This window comes from Triturus cristatus, chromosome 3_2 (assembly GCF_964204655.1).
Source record: "Triturus cristatus chromosome 3_2, aTriCri1.1, whole genome shotgun sequence".
In the NCBI taxonomy this organism is placed as follows: Eukaryota; Metazoa; Chordata; class Amphibia; order Caudata; family Salamandridae; genus Triturus; species Triturus cristatus.
Window position 1 is genome coordinate 865,222,295 of NC_140584.1, and position 19,962 is coordinate 865,242,256.

Here is a 19,962-nt window from a genome sequence, read left to right on the forward strand (position 1 = left end):
TGGACAGCTCTAACAGGCATTTTATTATCGTCTAATTTGTTATAACAATAATTACAAATACGCTGATCAGTACCCAAATCAAAGCAATCCTCTACCAACAAATAAGTTACAAATTCCTTCCATTTATCATTCTTTTCTCTTTCACTTTTTAAATATAGATCAACAGTCCTAGTCTGATTTTTATAGTGAGTTCGTCGGCAACAAATACAAGTGTAATTTGCCTTTCACATGAGTGAGAGACACTCGAGGTGAGACTGCCAAGTGTGCGCTAGATGTCCGTAATATTCTTTTTACGTGTATCCTTTTTAAAAAACAACTTGTAATCCGTACTGTTTTAACTGTGTTTTTAAAATTGTACTAGCCCTTGCTTATTTTGCACAAATATACTGTGTAATTGGCAATTTACAAGCTTACCGCATTTACTGCCCGCCCCGGTCCATCCCGGCTGTGTGCCGTTTGTGTGGAGGGCGGGGCGGGGCAGAGCGTGTCAGGAAACATCACTTCCGGTCTAGCGGGCAGAGGCGTGCCTTCCGCCTGACTGCCTACTAGAGACCGAAGTGATTGCGGGCGCGCAGAGACACTCGAGGTGAGACTGCCGAGTGTGCGCTAGATGTCTGTAATATTCTTTTTACCTGTATCCTTTTTAAAAAACAACTTGTAATCCGTACTGTTTTAACTATGTTTTTAAAATTGTACTAGCCCTTGCTTATTTTGCACAAATATACTGTGTAATTGGCAATTTACAAGCTTACCGCATTTACTGCCCCGCCCCGGTCCATCCCGGCTGTGTGCCGTTTGTGTGGAGGGCGGGGCAGAACGTGTCAGGAAATATCACTTCCGGTCTAGTGGGCAGAGGCGTGCCTTCCGCCTGACTGCCTACTAAAGACCAATGTCCTCGCGACCGCGCAGCGGATGCGTGCAGCGGGCGTGCCTAAGGCAAGCCCGTCTGCGCCCGAACGGGACCAGGGGCCAGAAACCCTGGGGCAATAAGGAGTGAAGCAAGGATTAAGTTCTCCAAAGAGGAATTACTCGGATTGCGTACATCTGCCAGCACTGTATGCAAACATAGCATGAATGTCGATAACATGGCATCAACATGTATACACCGTAAAGCAACACTCCTATGTAGTACACCTACTATCAAGGAATCTAAAATACATATGGCTCTATTAAACTGTAGGTCAATGGCCAAACACAAGCATGAGATCTACGATCTCCTCAGTGAAAAACCGATTGATGCATTGTTTTTGACCGAGACATGGTTGAATGAAAATTCGACCCCTGATGTAATAGATGCAATCCCGACTGACTATCTCATAGTAAGGCAGGACAGAGAGGGCCAAAGAGGCCAGTCTGGAGGACAAGATAGTACACCCAGCCCTGAGACATAATAAATTCCTGATATTGGGGGACCTAAATATACACTTCGATGACACAGACAACCAAGAAATAAGTGCAATTTGTAAGGATCTGCTCACACTAAACTTAACGCAAAGAGTGGAAACACAAGCACACCAAGGAGGTCACATATTAGATCCTATTTTCACAAACTCCGATGAGGTAGAAATAGGAGTACCCTGGCCAGTCCCATGGTCAGATCACTATGTAGTCCCGTTCACAGTGCCATCGTGCAGGAGGAGGCCTCAACTTTCCAAAGAGGTAATCACCACTAGAAAGTGGAATAAATTTAACCCCACATCCTTTACGCAAGCTCTGGGGGAGCAGAAGCTAACGCTAGACAATAATACTAACATAGCCAATGATCAGATAGAGGCGTGTATCACTAATGCACTAGACAAAGTTGCACCTTGGAGCACAAGAATCCCCAAGAGAGCGAAGGTAACAGCACCATGGTTCAATGATGAACTATTGAAGGCAAAAAAACAGATGTAAGAAAGCAGAACGAATATGGAGGAAAACCTATTGTAATAGGTCAAAAGAAGAATACAATAAGGAACTAAAAGTTTATCACTGTCTGATTAAAAAAACTAGAAGTGAATTCTATACGGACAAAATAGAAAAAGCCAATAACTCTCATAAAGAAATGTTCACAATCTTGAAGTCCCTCAAAAACCAAGATGAAAAAAGAGTTACTACTTCCTCTAAAGAGCTCTGCAATGAAGTGGCTGATTTCTTTGCAAACAAAGTAACTAAGATATACGCGTCCTTTCCAACTGAGGCACAGCTGGGCAGAAATCAGCCCGCTGTCAACCATGGGAAGTTTGTCGAGGTAACACTGAATGAATTTAAAATACAGGAGCGGGAGGAACTAATAGCCACAGCTAAACGAAATAAATCAGGCTCACCTCGGCACAACCAGAAAGAGTAATGGAAGGGATAGATATGATCTTTCTGTACATCACCGAACTCATTCTCCACTTCTTTCAGACGGGGACAGTTCCAGTTAGATGGAAACAGGCCATCGTTAAACCACTTAGGAAGAAACCCCCGATTGATTTCACGGTACTAGATAACCTACGTCCCATCTCATTACTTCCATTTATGGCAAAAATCGCAGAAAAGATCACTAATAAACAATTGGTGGATCATATTAACACTAACGACCTATTTCACCCCTCTCAGTCAGGTTTTAGAAAGGCACACTCCACTGAATCAGCCCTACTAATGGCGACTGAGACCTTAAGGAAATATGCGGATGAAGGGAAGACAGCTGAGCTGATCCTGTTGGACCTCAGTGCAGCGTTTGACACCATCTTACACCCTTTGTTACTGCATAGACTAGAGGCTTGTGGCATCAGGAGCAATGCCTTTAAATGGCTGACTTCCTTTCTATCTGAACGGAGCTTTCAAGTTGCCCAACTATCACATATGTCTGACAGCCACCCTTTACTCCAAGGGGTCCCACAGGGATCAATTCTGAGCCCCACCCTCTTCAATATGTATGTGGGACCACTAGCAGATTGTGTAGAGAAACATGAGGTATCGATCGTATCTTATGCGGATGATACGCAACTAATCGTTATGTTATCCCAAAATAGTGAGCAGGCAGCGATCCGCTTTATAAAATGCTTACAAGAGGTTGCAGTCTGGATGACAAACCACTGCCTCAAACTAAACGGGAATAAGACCGAGGTATTAGTTGTAGGAAAGACACCCACCATATGGTCATCTGCGTGGTGGTCTGAAACATTGGGACAAGTCCCCCTCCCAAAAACAGAAGTAAAGAATCTTGGAATCTGGGTCGACTCCAAACTGTCCTTCGACAGCCAGATCTATAAGGTTGTGGGGAAGTGCTACGGGGCAATGAAAACCCTGAGAAAGGTTATAGATCTGCTACCATCCAAAGCCAGGAGAACCATAGTTCACGCAGTAATCACCTCTCAACTAGACTATGGAAACGTACTATATCTGGGTGCTTCCAAAAAAGGACTAACTAAATTACAAAGGGTTAAAAATGCAGCGGCACGCATGGTCCTCAGCCTCCCAAGGAGAACGAATATAAAGAAGGCCTTAACTACCCTACACTGGCTGCCAGTAGAGAAGAGAATCATATTTAAGGCAATGTGCTACTGTCATCGCATACTCGCACACAAAAGTCCTCGATACCTTCAAACACTACTGACAAGATATATCCCTGGACGTAACTTACGATCCATGGATATGGCCTTGCTGACTGTCCCTAGAATATTTAGAGCCAGACTGGGGGCCCGCTCCTTCAGGTACCTGGCAGCTAAACTATTGAACACCTTGCCAATTACCATGAGAACAGAACCCAGCGAAAATACCTTCCGCAGAAATCTGAAGACATGGCTGTTCTCAAAATAGAATAATGAACGGCTCTCGCAGCCACGTAGGTACAGTTGTCTACTCTTTTAGGTGTCTCAGCGCGGGGACACACCGTTGGTGTAACCAGGCGCTCTATAAATGAATAAATATAAATATAATATTAAACTTTGTAATTTGTTCTTCAAGCTTCTCTGTACTACTATTTTCCACATTTTCTTCAACATCTACTTCTATCAATGTCTCACTTTGTCCAGTCTCTTCTTCAGGACCAAAGTAACGAAACTCTATTTCATCACAAACTTTTGTAACATCTGATACTGTTCCATGCAAAAGAGCACTGTTTAAGTCATTTAAAATTAGTGCTGGACTTTTAGCGTAATACAATCTTCTCACAAACTTCCGCATTTGAGAATGATGTACTGCTAACATTCTAAAATGATGAAAAACACTTTGACATACTTTTCTTGAAAGACAAGCCAGAGAATGACCTTGCAAACCAGAATTTTTTCTTACTCTGCAAGGATCTAGTTCTTGCAACATCTTAATCTTTTGTTTCACACTTTTTTTTGCGTAAAATTTCAACAGATTCCTGTTGTATACTACAAATACTACTACAATCCCAAGTATACACAGGAGCTTTAGGACGTCTCCCTAGAAGTTCATCAGCTACCACTTCTTCTACATTTCTGGGAACCATCTTCTCTTTCTCAATTGGACAACCATTTTTAACCTCATAAGCTCGACCACTGGTATCAACTGCAAGCAACAATGTATTGGTTTGAAAATAACTCTCTTCATTAAAAAAAGGCTCTGAACTTGAACTGTGTTTCCATTCACCCAAAAAAATATCACAAAAGTTACTTCTGTTAATAACTTTCTTCTTCTTACTTTTGGCCTTCATAACATTTATTTGCTTATCAAGTGATCGAATTCTGTTTAACCCCTTGCGTGCGGGTTTATTTCTCCCGCTATGCGGGAGAAATAAACGGTGTTCGGGAACACGACATCTCCCGGCCGTCGTGCGCACACGCCCACCGTAATGCCCGACGGCCGGGAGACGTCGTGCGCACGCAAGGGGTTAAAACTAAGATAAATAATTTCCTTTTAATTCAAAAGCCTTGTCAACAATAGTTTCAATCTGTTTCTTCTTTTTATAAAATGCTGATCTTCTTTTATATTTCTTCACATCTTTCAACAAATTAAAAACAACTCTCTTGTAAAACATTCTCTTTCTAATTTTTCCAAACTGATTCTTTCTCCTTTTACCATACATTGATTCTTCAGAATGTATTTTTCTATTAACTTCTCCTTTTTTCTTTTTATTCGTCTTTGTTCTTGGGGCATTCTTTATACGTTCCACATTGTGCACACTGTTTTTCCTTTGAAAGTTTTTTAACAAATTCTTTTGTTCTCTTACCAGAAGACTTTTTCTTGTTTCCCACATGTTGTAGTTCATCTAATTTTTGCTGTTCTGTTTTCTTCAAATAATACTCCTTTTTTTGTTATTTCTTCTTTTGTGTTATTCTAGTCATGGTAAGTTTTTTTTAATGATGATGAACAATATCTGTAAAATAAAAAAATTATATATGACATTATTAAAATTAATTTATAAAATATACTATTGTATTACTAAATAAACACGTTGTATATAACATTGTACATGGCTACTACTTCGGTAATTGCAGAAGTGAATCAGTACTCTGAATGGGGTTAGGGGACTGGATAGATTGTGAACATTTGACTGTAGCACTGCATGAATTCATGCCAGAGTCATTCTACAAGTGCATACACAGTGACTGGGTAGATAGAGTGCTTGTACTTGAGAGCGGGATGAGGTTAGAAGTGCTTGTGCTTCGGCACAGAGATTAGATAAGGATATGGTTCTGTAAGGATGATTGCAACAGTGAACAGAGAGTGACAGTGTGATTGGGGCACTGCGTGAGTACTATCTAGATTATCATAGAAGTGGATCGGTAGTCTATAGGGGGTTTGGGGCCTGCATAGATTGTGCACATTTAACTGTAGCACTGTATCTCTTAATGCCTGAGTCATTCTACAAGTGCATACACAGTGACTGGGTAGATAGAGTGCTGGTATTTGACTGTAGCACTGTATCTCTTAATGCCTGACTGAATGATTCTACAAGTGCATGGACAGTGACTGGCTAGATAGAGTGATGGTACTTGAGAGCGGGGTGAGTTTAGGAGTGTTTCTGTTTCGGTACAGAGATTACATAGGGACATGGTTCTGTTAGGATAATTGCAAGAGTGGACAGAGAGTGACAGTGTGATTGGGGCACTGCATGAGTACTATCTGGAGTATTGCAGGACTGAATCAGTAGTCAGCAGGGGGTTAGGGGACTGCATACATTGTGCACATTTGACTATACAAATGTATCTCTTATTGCCTGAGTCATTCTACAAGTGCGTAGACAGTAACTGGGTAGATAGAGTGCTGGTATTTGAGAGCAGGGTGAGGTTATAAGTGCTTATGTTTCAGCACAGAGATTAGATAAGGACATGGTTCTGTCAATATGATTACAAGAGTGGACAGAGAGTGACAGTGTGATTGGGGCACTGCATGAGTACTATCAGGATTATAGCAGGACTGAATCAGTAGTCAGCAGGGGGTTAGGGGACTGCATACATTGTGCACATTTGACTATACAAATGTATCTCTTATTGCCTGAGTCATTCTACAAGTGCGTAGACAGTAACTGGGTAGATAGAGTGCTGGTATTTGAGAGCAGGGTGAGGTTATAAGTGCTTATGTTTCAGCACAGAGATTAGATAAGGACATGGTTCTGTCAATATGATTACAAGAGTGGACAGAGAGTGACAGTGTGATTGGGGCACTGCATGAGTACTATCAGGATTATAGCAGGACTGAATCAGTAGTCTACAGGGGTTTAGGGGCCTGCATAGATTCTGCACATTTCACTGTAACACTGTATCTCTTAATGTCTAAGTCATTCTACAAGGGCATAGACAGTGACTGTGTAGATAGAGTGCTGGTAGTTGACAGTAGGGTGAGTTTATAAGTGCTTGTGCTTTGGCACGGAGATTAGATAAGGACATGGTTTTGTCAGGATGATTGCAAGAGTGGACAGAGAGTGACAGTGTGATTGGGGCACTGCATGAGTACTACCTAGATTATTACATGAGTGAATCAGTAGATATAGGGGGTTAAGGGGCTGCATAGATTGTGCACATTTGACTGTAGAACTGTATCTCTTAATGCCAGAGTCATTCTACAAGTATATACACAGTGACTGGGTAGATATAGTGCTGGTATTTGAGAGCAGGGTGAGGTTATAAGTGCTTCTCTTTTGACAGACAGATTAGATAAGGACATGGTTTTGTGAGGATGATTGCAAGAGTGGACAGAGCGTGACAGTGTGATTGGGACACTGCATGAGTACTATCAGGATTATAGCAGGACTGAATCAGCAGTCTACCGTGGGTTAGGAACCTGCATAGATTGTGCACATTTGACTGTAGCACTGCGTGTGTTAATGCCGGAGTCATTCTACAAGTGCATAGACAGTGACTTGGTAGATAGAATGCAAGTAGTTGACAGTAGAGTGGGTTTATAAGTGCTTGTGTTTTGGCACAGAGATTAGATAAGGACATGATTTTGTAAGGATGATTGCAACAGTGAACAGAGAGTGACAGTGTGATAGGGGCACTGCATGAGTACTACCTAGATTATCACAGGAGTGAATACGTAGTCTATAGGGGGTTAGGGACCTGCATACATTGTGCACATTTGACTGTAGCACTGTATCTCTTAATGCCTGACTGAATGATTCTACAAGTGCATGGACAGTGACTGGCTAGATAGAGTGATGGTACTTGAGAGCGGGGTGAGTTTAGGAGTGTTTCTGTTTCGGTACAGAGATTACATAGGGACATGGTTCTGTTAGGATAATTGCAAGAGTGGACAGAGAGTGACAGTGTGATTGGGGCACTGCATGAGTGCTATCTGGAGTATTGCAGGACTGAATCAGTAGTCAGCAGGGGGTTAGGGGACTGCATAAATTGTGCACATTTGACTATACAAATGTATCTCTTATTGCCTGAGTCATTCTACAAGTGGATAGACAGTAACTGGGTAGATAGAGTGCTGGTATTTGAGAGCAGGGTGAGGTTATAAGTGCTTATGTTTCAGCACAGAGATTAGATAAGGACATGGTTCTGTCAATATGATTACAAGAGTGGACAGAGAGTGACAGTGTGATTGGGGCACTGCATGAGTACTATCAGGATTATAGCAGGACTGAATCAGTAGTCTACAGGGGTTTAGGGGCCTGCATAGATTCTGCACATTTCACTGTAACACTGTATCTCTTAATGCCTAAGTCATTCTACAAGGGCATAGACAGTGACTGTGTAGATAGAGTGCTGGTAGTTGACAGTAGGGTGAGTTTATAAGTGCTTGTGCTTTGGCACAGAGATTAGATAAGGACATGGTTTTGTCAGGATGATTGCAAGAGTGGACAGAGAGTGACAGTGTGATTGGGGCACTGCATGAGTACTACCTAGATTATTACATGAGTGAATCAGTAGATATAGGGGGTTAAGGGGCTGCATAGATTGTGCACATTTGACTGTAGAACTGTATCTCTTAATGCCAGAGTCATTCTACAAGTATATACACAGTGACTGGGTAGATATAGTGCTGGTATTTGAGAGCAGGGTGAGGTTATAAGTGCTTCTCTTTTGACAGACAGATTAGATAAGGACATGGTTCTCTCAGAATGATTTCAAGAGTGGACAGAGAGTGACAGTGTGATTGGGGCACTGCATGAGTACTATCTGGATTATTGCAGGACTGAATCAGTAGTCAGCAGGGAGTTAGGGAACTGCATATATTGTACACATTTGACTATAGCACTGTATCTCTTAAAGCCTGAGTCATTCTACAAGTGCATAGAAGTGACTGAGTAGATAGCGTGCTGGTAGTTGACAGCAGGGTGAGTTGATAAGTGCTTGTGTTTTGACACAGAGATTAGATAAGGATATGCTTCTGTCAGGACGATAGCAGGAGAGGACAGTTACTCACACTGTGATTACTGAACTACATGGCTACTACTTGGATTTTTGCAGGAGTAAATCAGTAGGCTGCAGGAAGTTATGGGACAGTATAGATTGTGCACATTTAACTACATACTAACTACGAAATTAGACATTATAAAACCACAACAACACTTCTCATGCACTCATAAAATCACATATCCACTACCTTTGCACTCCTGTAATCTATCAGGTACCTCTCATTAATTCAGTAAATATAGCTACAACTATATAAATGTAATCTAAACAAATACATGACTCATGACATACTATTCTCGTTAAGGAGACAACTGCTACATACCAGAAAGAGTAAAATGTAGTGTTTTTCTTTTGAAATACATATTGCCAATTAAATCTAGAAATATGCAACATCATCAAACTGTACCTCTCAACAGACTTAATTAAGAAGAGTAATCAACAACACCTTTTTTATGAGGATTTCTAAAACCACTGAAAATGTATAAACTAATAACAGAATTGTAATCATTAATACCATATAGCACAGTTTTACCTCATTTTACCTAACTATCTATACTTTTGCCATTTTATTAAACTGTACCTTTTGTACTGAGAAGAAGTGTGCATACCTAATAAACTGCACCTTATATAAACTTTTTTGAAAATACACATTATTTATCCATATTAAACCAATTACTAATAAATAAGAAGCATCATTCAACTATACCTTTCAAGACACTTAATAATATATATATTAGTGCACATACTATTTTTTAAACAAACTTTAACTACAATAAAATTATCCCAATATATATCTGTACATTTAATAAATTAATTTAAGCAGAAAAGTTTTATAAAAATGTCAAATTTATATTACATAAATCTCTTTAAAATATAACTCACCTTTTAAATAAATCTGTTGAATGAAAAATATCACACACTCAGCCAGGATTTTATTGTAGTCACAGAGAATGTAGATCAGCACACTCTCCATTGTAAAACCAGTAATGGCAAACTTTCCCTCTAATTTTCCATACATATACACATAACCCACAAATGACATTGCTTCCCAATGTTTTTCAAATTGAAAAACGATTTTCCATTGGTCACAGTGAATAATACTTTTCAACTGACATCTTCACCCCTTATCCTTAATATCACTTTCCATAGCAACAGGTCATGCAACATTCAACTTAGCTGCCAGGTCACAAGTTCACCACACAATGTTGCAGATGACAACAGCAGGTGTGGTTGGCTTTGCAAAGCATGCCTTTATCCTATCTGCTATACCTTTCAAACATTTCAAAATAACCAATAAGAAACATGCTTTCTAAACAAAGTAAAATGCACCCGATATTTGAATGTAGAGTGTTCTTAAACAGCCAATCAAATCTCTACTTTCTTAAAAACAGCATCTTGTCCACCATTTTAGATAGATTTCAGTCTACCACCTGCCTACCTCAGGTACAGACATCTTCTGATTACCTACAGAGAGCCCTTCAAGATGCTTTCAGTGTGGATTGTTGGGCACAGCTATGTTTTCTGGTGCAAAAGGTATGCTTAAAGCAGAGGTATTGACAAAGACCTAGCTTTACAAAATGTAGATATTAAATGGATTGGACAGAGAGGATTGAAGTGGCACCAATTGATGCCATTGGTTAAATCCTTTATGCACTTCCAACCCCTTGACCTCATGATTGTGCACTGTGGTGGCAATGACCTAGGCACATTGACTGGGGTAGGTCTGGAAATGCTAATGAAGGACACCTTTGCAGAATTGATGTTGCTTTTCCCCCAAACTGCCTTTGTCTACTCTAACATATGCCAAAGACAGAAAAGGAAGTGGTCCAATCAATTTTGTCCTCAGATTGAGAAAGCTAGAAAAAATGTCAATAGAGCTGTTTCTGCTTATCTCAGAGACCATAGTATAGGGTCCATATACAACAACAATCTGCGTTTTAATATGGATGGCATATACAGGCGAGATGGTGTACATTTCACAGATGAGGGAAACAGAGTCTTTCTCAACAACTTTAGACTCTGCATCGGCACTTACATGTAGCTACAAAAATCTCCCAATAAACACAAGGGCTCTTTTTAGAGCCACCCAAGATGCTAACATAATATAGCTTTTTAATGAAAAAAATCTTATTTTTTTGTATTAGGAGTCGCACACCCAGCGCGATTAGGAGTTGCGCACCCCTCGCGTTCACACCAAGGGTCCGCGCTGGGAGTCGCGCACCCCTCTCGTTCACACCAGGGGGCCACGCTGGGAGTCACGCACCCCTCGTGTTCACACCAGGGGGCTGCGCTGAGCGCCGCGCTAGGGTCGCGACTCCAAATTTTCCGTTAAATAAACCCGGCTCCTACCAGTAATTTATATTCACCCTGGAGACCCCATCCCCCAGGGCCTTTGCACTTCGTAGGGGACCATGGGGGAGCCCAAATGCCCTCACGGTCCCGCCGGCTCCCTGCGTCTTGTGAGAGCCGGCATTGCTTTTCCACATGGGGAGCTGCTAACATGCCGCTCCCCGTGTGGAAAAGCAATTCTGCTTTGGATTTTGGAAGAGAGAGCAGGTTTCCCTGCTCTCTCTTCCAAAATACAAACCAGAGTTTGCTACGATAGCAAACAACAGTGTCCTGGGGGTGGGCACCCTGGGACACTGTAGAAATCGGCCTGGGGGGTGGCGGTCCCCAGGGCCATCACAGGCTCCAGGAGGGGGGCCGCGCAGCCCCCCTCTCAACATTTCCAAAGCCCCGGGGAGGTGGTGGTCCCCGGGGCATGTGGGGGGGCTGCAGCCCCCTCACATACTTTTTTTTTTATTTAAAAAATATACCCCCAGGGAGGTGGCGGTCCCCGGGGCTGCGGGGGCCTCCGCGGGCCCCTGCTTTTCATTCAACAAATCCTCCCGGGATCTGGCCCACCCGGGGGGGGGGGTTAAAAGTAATAAAGGGAGGAAGCCCTTGCTTCGTTTTTTAAAATCTTTTGTTCAGATCCACGCACCCAGTGCGCATTCTGCTGTTTTAAAAAAAACAATGCTTTTTTGGGTACTGGGGGTCCTTGTAGGACCCCCTGAGCAGGCCTAGGGTGTCAGGGTGTTTCTGCCCTGCCCCCTTTTCTTCTTTGTCACCTTTGTTTCCCTGTTTTCTTTTGACTTGGTTCTGCTGAGTCACAAAATGGCTGCCAACACTTCCTGGTTTGGAATATTGACAGCCAATTAGAATGAAGCTCGTGGTCGGGGGGGGGGTGCACGAATCCACCGCGTGGATCCGCTGACCCTCTGCACCTCTAAATATCAACACGTTTATTTTTGATTTTCTCAGCAACTACTGAACGGATTTACACCATTTTAAAAGGTCGCTTTCTGAGCCAAGCAGTACCTTTTTGCCAAATTTGGGGTAAATCCGTTCAGTAGTTTCGGCTGTATCCTGGCATAAAGTTTCCTATGGAAAATTTATTTTTTGACTATTATTTTTTTAATTTCTCAGCAACTACTGAACGGATTCACACCATTTTAAATAAAAGTCTCTTTCTGAAGCAAGGGCTACCTTTTTGCCAAATTTGGTGTAATTCCGTTTTCAGCAGTTCGGGCTGTTGTCGTGTCTAAAGTTTCCTATGGGACATAACATAGAGAAAACGCGTTTTGGGACCCCCTTTTTTCTCGGCCCCCGCTTGGCGAATATTTATATATATATTGCTGCCAGTAGGTAATATATATATATACTACCTACTGGCAGTCGCCAGTAGGTAGATATAGTTAGGACCTATTTTCCATAGGAAATCCGCAACATTCTATTTGGAATAACGTTGGCGCCGATTGACGAATCTTCGCACAATTTTCCAAACTTTTGGCCAGCTCCGGTCCGCTCCTATCCTGAAAATTTCACGGTGATTCGTCAAGTGGGGGCCGAGATAAACAGGGGGTCCCAAAACGCATTTTCCCCATGCATTTTTCCATAGGACCTGTTGACGCAGCTACAGCCCGAACTGCTGAACGGAATTACACCAAATTTGGCAAAGAGGTAGTCCTCAGTTCAGACTTGTGCCTTTTGCTTAAATGGTGTAAATCCGTTCAGAAGTTCCTGAGAAAATTAGAGTTAAAAAGATAGATATATCTATGGCCTTGGAGGATCCGTGCACCCTCCCCGCACCCAGCGCGCACCCTGCCGGGCACGAGCTGTATTCTAATTGGCTGTCAACACTCCAGATCAGGATAAGTTGGGGAATTAATTCCTCTTCAATCTAGAGGTCCCCTAGGGGCCAACTAGCCCACCAGGTACCTCCAGGAAGCGCCTCGGAGCTGCGTTGCAGAGTGTTGTAAAAAGGGGCGTGGCCTCTGAACACCGCTCTGCAATGCAGCACCCTGACGCATACTGGGGGTACCTGGTGGGCTAGTTGGCCCCCAAGGGACCGCAGGATTGAAGAGGAATTAATTCCCCAACTTAAAACGCGCCACAGGGCGCGTTTGCACACGTCACCTCAGGCCCCGCCCCCTTCCTTTACCATTGTACAAATATTCCTCTAAAATCAGCCGAACTACGAATTCTGATTTACTCACCTGTTATCAGGAGAGAACCCAGGGCTGCATCTTTTAGCCCAGCACTGACCCTGAAAAGTAATTCTAAGCGTACTTACCAGTAACTTGTATTTCCTTCCATAGGAATCCATTGTGTGGTTTTCAGCAGAAAAGTTTCTAAGTGTCCATTTTTTAAACGTACAAATATTCCTCTAAAATCAGCCGAACTACGAATTCCGATTTACTCACCTGTTCTCAGGAGAGAACCCAGGGCTGCATCTTTTAGACCAGCACTGACCCTGAAAAGTAATTCTAAGCGTACTTACCAGTAACTTGTATTTCTTTCCATAGGAATCCATTGTGTGGTTTTCAGCAGAAAAGTTTCTAAGTGTCCATTTTTGAAACGTACAAATATTCCTCTAAAATCAGCCGAACTACGAATTACGATTTACTCACCTGTTATCAGGAGAGAACCCAGGGCTGCATCTATTAGACCAGCACGGACCCTGAAAAGTAATTCTAAGCGTACTTACCAGTAACTTGTATTTCTTTCCATAGGAATCCATTGTGTGGTTTTCAGCAGAAAAAGTTTAGTTTCTAAGTGTCCATTTTTGAAACGTACAAATATTCCTCTAAAATCAGCCGAACTACGAATTCCAATTTACTCACATGTTATCAGGAGAGAGCCCAGGGCTGCATCTTTTAGCCCAGCACTGACCCTGAAAAGTAATTCTAAGCATACTTACCAGTAACTTGTATTTCCTTCCATAGGGATCCATTGTGTGGTTTTCAGCAGAAAAGTTTCTAAGTGTCCATTTTTTAAACTTACAAATATTCCTCTAAAATCAGCCGAACTACGAATTCCGATTTACTCACCTGTTATCAGGAGAGAACCCAGGGCTGCATCTTTTAGACCAGCACTGACCCTGAAAAGTAATACTAAGTGTACTTAACAGTAACTTGTATTTCCTTCCATAGGAATCCATTGTGTGCTTTTAAGTAGGAAAGTTTCTAAGTGTCTATTTTCACAAACTAAAAATATTCCTAAAAAATCGTCTGTATGGCTTAAACACATTCTTTCAACTGTTTACAGGAGATTTACCTGTGCTGGATCCAGGATCCACCACTGAGTAAGAAAAAGTAACGATAACACTACTTACCTGCTAGGTGAATTTTCTGCCATAGGATAACATTGGTGATTCTATGTGAAAAAATTTCTAAGTGTCAACTTTTAAATTACAATAATAATCCTTACAAATCACTACTGTAACCAAAACGCTTTTACTCAACTGTTTACAGGAGATGTCTAAGGACTGAATCTAGCATCCAGTCCTGTGGTTAGAAAAGTAATCCATAAAGTAACTAATTGCATTTGACTAGAAATTCACATGGAGCTCAATGTTGCTTTGTGGTTGAAATTGCGTTGCCCATTGCAACAACTGTAACTACTGTACTTAAAAGTCTATTGCCTATTTGCAAAGTATTTAAACTAAAGTAATTCATTCTGAGAAAGTATATTTTGTATTGTAATGTATAATGTAAATAAAAAAATAAAATATCTAAAAATAAACAGTTTAAACAATGTAGTAAATCAGTATCAAAAAAATCAGTATAACAATTAATACATAAAAAATTGTCATTTACAAAACCTTTGAAGTTCACCGAAAAAACCATAGGTTTCAGGCCTGATATAGTTAGGAATTAGCATTTAAAAAACCTTTGAAATTCACTGAAAAAACCATAGGTTTCAGGCCTGATATAGTTAGGAATTAGCATTTAAAAAACCTTAGAAATTCACTGAAAAAACAATAGGTTTTAGGGGTGTTATAGTTAGCTGGATATTTCACTCGAACAAAACCATTGAAATTCCTCCGATATAGTTAGTTGTACTAACTACATCTCGCGCGCCCGCAATCCACTGCTGATGATGTCACATATTACATCATTCATGACATGGTCAGTGACATCACTGATGACATCTCAAATGACATCACTGATTACATCACTGATGACATCATCCACGTGACAATCAGATACACCTCATTATTCACTAGTATAACCTTTCATCATTCACTGTAAAATAGAGAGTGCCAGATTTAAAACCATTGACACACCAATGCAAGATTCTAAACACCCACTCAGTGATTCCTAGATCTCTACACACATCTAATCACTTACCTATAGATTCACTCATACATGCTGTCAATGATCAATAGAACACTATCAAATATACTTATACACCTATATCGACATTACACACCAGCACACATCCTAATCACTTATGAAGTCATCCTAATCACTTATGCAAACAATGGATCATATTTACTTTTACTTAGCTATACACATAAAAACACCACTTCATCTATTCATATAGATAATAACTGATCCTTAGTGTGTTATAAAAACACTATTACAACTATACAGTTATCCATACAGTCACTCACACAATCACTGAGTCTTATGTATACTTATTTATATACAACAACTGACACATACACTGGCTTTTATTTTTCTAGTTTGTTGGACATGTACCATTGAGACATATATTGGCTCATCGCCACACCCTTAAAGATATTCACTCACCCAAACAACTGTTATAACATGTAGGTTTCACTTCAGATACCTACTGAATCAACTATTCACACATCTTTGGGCAGTCACACACACCCCACCGAACCAAACACACATTCACTCTCCCATACAAATACTCAGTTAACTTATAAATAAATAATATAGACTTTCACGTAGCTAGTAACCAACTGGTGCAGCAGTTTACACAACAACTGACAAAGTGATACAGATATTCACACAGTTTTGTCACTATCCAATATATTTAGTGAGACACTATAAATTAGTCAAGTAAACAGTCAATCACACTGCTACTAAATCCTCCATCAAGATATTTATATTTATATATCCACCCATTCTTCAATGCAAATTGCTATATATATATATATATTATCTACTGGCGGTCGCCAGTAGATAGTTATAGTTAGGACCGTGTTTCCATAGGAAATCTGAAATTTCTATTTTTAATAACTTTGGTGCCGGTTGACGAATCCTCGCGAAATTTTCAAAACTAATGGGGCGCTCCGCTCAGCTCCTACCCTGAAAGTCTCGGGGGGATTCGTCAAGCGGGGGCCAAGAAAAAAGGGGGGTCCCAAAACGCGTTTTCCCCATGCATTTTCCCATAGGACCTTTAGTTGAAGGTACAGCCCGAACGGCTGAACAGAATTACTTGAAATTTGGCAGGGAGATAGTCCTTAGGTCAGGGATGTGCCTTTTGCATATATGGAGTCAATCTGTTCAGTAGTTCCTGAGAAAATTGCAGTTAAAAGCACATACATATCTATAGCCGCGCACCGTGCGCGCACCGTGCGCACACCGTGCGAGCACCCTAACGTGCGCGAGCGTAACTGATTGGTGGTTACATGTTAGTCAACGTTCGAATCGGTCGAAATCAGGACGTGTCGGCCGCCATTTTGTTTGTTTTCAGTGCGAGAGTGAAAAAGGAAGGTGGCGAACGTGAAAAGGGGGCAGGGTAGAGAGTTCCTGACCCCCTAGCCTTTGTCAGGGGGTCCCTGAAGGACCCCGAAGGCAGAAAAACCAAACAAAAAAAAAAAAATACATACATAACTTAGCATTTAAAAAAACGTACAAATTCACTGAAAAAACCATAGGTTTCACACACATTATAGTTAGGAATTAGCATTTAAAAAAACGTTGCAAATTTACTTAAAAAAACATAGGTTTCACACATGTTATAGTTAGGTGGATGTTTCACTCTTAAAAAACCAATGAAATTCCCCCGTTATAGTTAGTTCAGATAACTATAACTCGCGCGACCGCCACTCTATCACAAGGATGATGTCATCAGTGATGTCATGAGTGATGCCACTGACCATGTCATGAGTGATGTAATATGTGACGTCATGAGCAGGATTGCGGGCGCGCGAGTTATAGTTATCTGAACTAACTATAACGGGGGAATTTCATTGTTTTTTTACGAGTGAAATATCCACCTAACTATAACATGTGTGAAACCTATGGTTTTTTAAGTGATATATATATATATATATAATACATATTTAAATAATGAACCAAACCACATTCACTGGATGATGTCATCAGTGATGTCATTTGAGATGTCATCAGTGATGTCACTGACCATGTCATGAATGATGTAATATGTGACATCATCAGCAGTGGATTGCGTGCGCGCGAGATGTAGTTAGTACAACTAACTATATCGGAGGAATTTCAATGGTTTTGTTCGAGTGAAATGTCCAGCTAACTATAACACCCCTAAAACCTATTGTTTTTTCAGTGAATTTCTAAGGTTTTTTAAATGCTAATTCCTAACTATATCAGGCATGAAACCTATGTTTTTTTCAGTGAATATATATATATATATATATATATATATATATATATATATATTGCCAATATTCCTTAATAAGGAGTGACGACGCCGTGTCTTGTGCTGCAAAATAGATTTATTTGTCAGCTGCTGGACGCGTTTCGCCTGACCTGCAGGCTTGCTCACCAACATTTTAAATAAAGTTTTTTCGACATTTTAAATGTGCCAGAACTTAAACAGAGGTCACATGGTGAACTACATACACAGTGTGCTGGAAAGAAGACTCGTAGTTTTTTGCCTACAATCGTTATAAATAAATTCACATTTCTTTTATGCACCCGTGATATATCAAAAATATATATCAGTCAATTATGTAAGTACATCTTGGATAAATTTGTTCTCATAATTAATCGTTAAATAAAAATGTTAAATACACTTATTTTGTGCAAAACCAATCATGTTTGTCTCTACACATCATGTTCTAACCATTCTAACCCCAGTGGGCAACAAATGATAGAATTGTCGTCAATCATAATATCCTACGTCGACTCAAAAATATCAACTTATATTATACGGCTAGTGCCTATAAATCAACACTTGGTAAGTGCAATCATGATACATCATATTCCGACTGATAAACATATATTATTTGCATATTATGTTGCAGGTGGTATAGCCCAAGTGGGCAATAATTGATACAATTATCTACAGTCTTTTTGTGACTCTAGTGGTATGTGACTCCCTCATAACAACTACTAAAATTAAATGTGCCTAATGTGAAAATGGTTAAAAACGGTAAAGGGAGTAGCTTGTTCTTCATGATTCTATTTTATTTACAAATGTGTATACAGATCTTCTTCTACATTTAAACCTGCAGGAATTTAGCAGTTTAGTTTTATTATATACTTAGATTCCAATCTTCTCAACTGCTTCTCACGGTTCCCCCTCCCTCATTTGGTCTCACTGCATCTATTACATAATAGGATAAACCCGTTATGTTTTTTTGGTGATGTCGTTCAAAGTGGCGTGCCACTGAGTACGTTTTGTCTCCATTTTTAATTGCTCTTAAGTGTTGCAACACTCTCTTGTGGACTGGTAAGATCATGCTGCCCACGTACCTCAGGCCACAAGGACACTGTAGCACGTAGACAGCATGGTCTGTCTTGCAAGTATACTGACCTCTGATTTTAAATTCCTTACTCGCTAGACTCGATGTGTATTTACTGGTGTTGGTCCCATGGATGCAGGCTTTGCATTTCATGCATTTAATGAAACCTTCTTTTTTGTTCAACCACATCTTAGATGATTTTTTAGGCACCTTTTTCAGTATATTGCTGACCAACATTTCTTTAAAGCTTCTCGCTTTTCTGAATGTTAGTTGGGGCCTTTTTTGCACCATTTTTCCCAGCACCGGATCGTTTTTGATCAGGTGCCAGTGTTTGGATAGAATGTTCCTCACATGTGCATGTTGTGTGTTGAACGTGGTTATCATCCTGCATACATTCACATTTGAAGTTTCTTTTTTCTTTTTAGTGTTGCTCATCTTAAATAAAATGTCTTCTCTTGTTCTTTTCTTAGCTTTCAAAATGGCTGAGTCTATACACTGATCTGGGTACCCTCTCGCCTGAAAACATGTGTGTAAAGTTTTCAACTCTATCTCACAGTTATTTTTATTGCTGCAATTGCGAATTGTTCTGAGGCTTTCCCCATACGGAATACTGTTAATTAAATTCCGAGGATGAAAGCTGTTGGCATGCAGCAATGTGTTGCCTGATGTAGGTTTGCGATACAACACTGTTTCTAATTTACCCTTGTCAATATAGATGGTTAGATCTAAAAAATTGACTGTGGTATCGATAAGGGGGGCGGCAGTAGTTTAGATTATCTAAACTACTGCCGCCCCCCTTATCGTATCACGCAGGAGCGTTAAGATTTGGAGAACGTCCTTAGCTAAACCTGGAGTGCTGAGTGGCAGAACCACGAGTCGGAGGACCCGAGGCTTTCTACTGAGACCCAGGTAAGCCGGGACTTTAATTGACGATAAGGAAGAGGGAAAGCCAGTTTTATCATTACAGTCCATGCTGAATTACAAGCTGTGACACTGGCGGTTCTTGTGGGAGCGAGTAAAACTTGCTCTTAAGTACTATTTTGTTTGAATACAACATGTCAGCTGAAGAAGTAAGGGAAAGGGAGGAAGCAGCATTATCTATCTTCGACGATGCATCGGTTAAATCCAAAACTAAATATGCAACACAAAAAGATGTCGACAAAGATGATGTCAATGTACGATTGAAAAGGTTGGAAA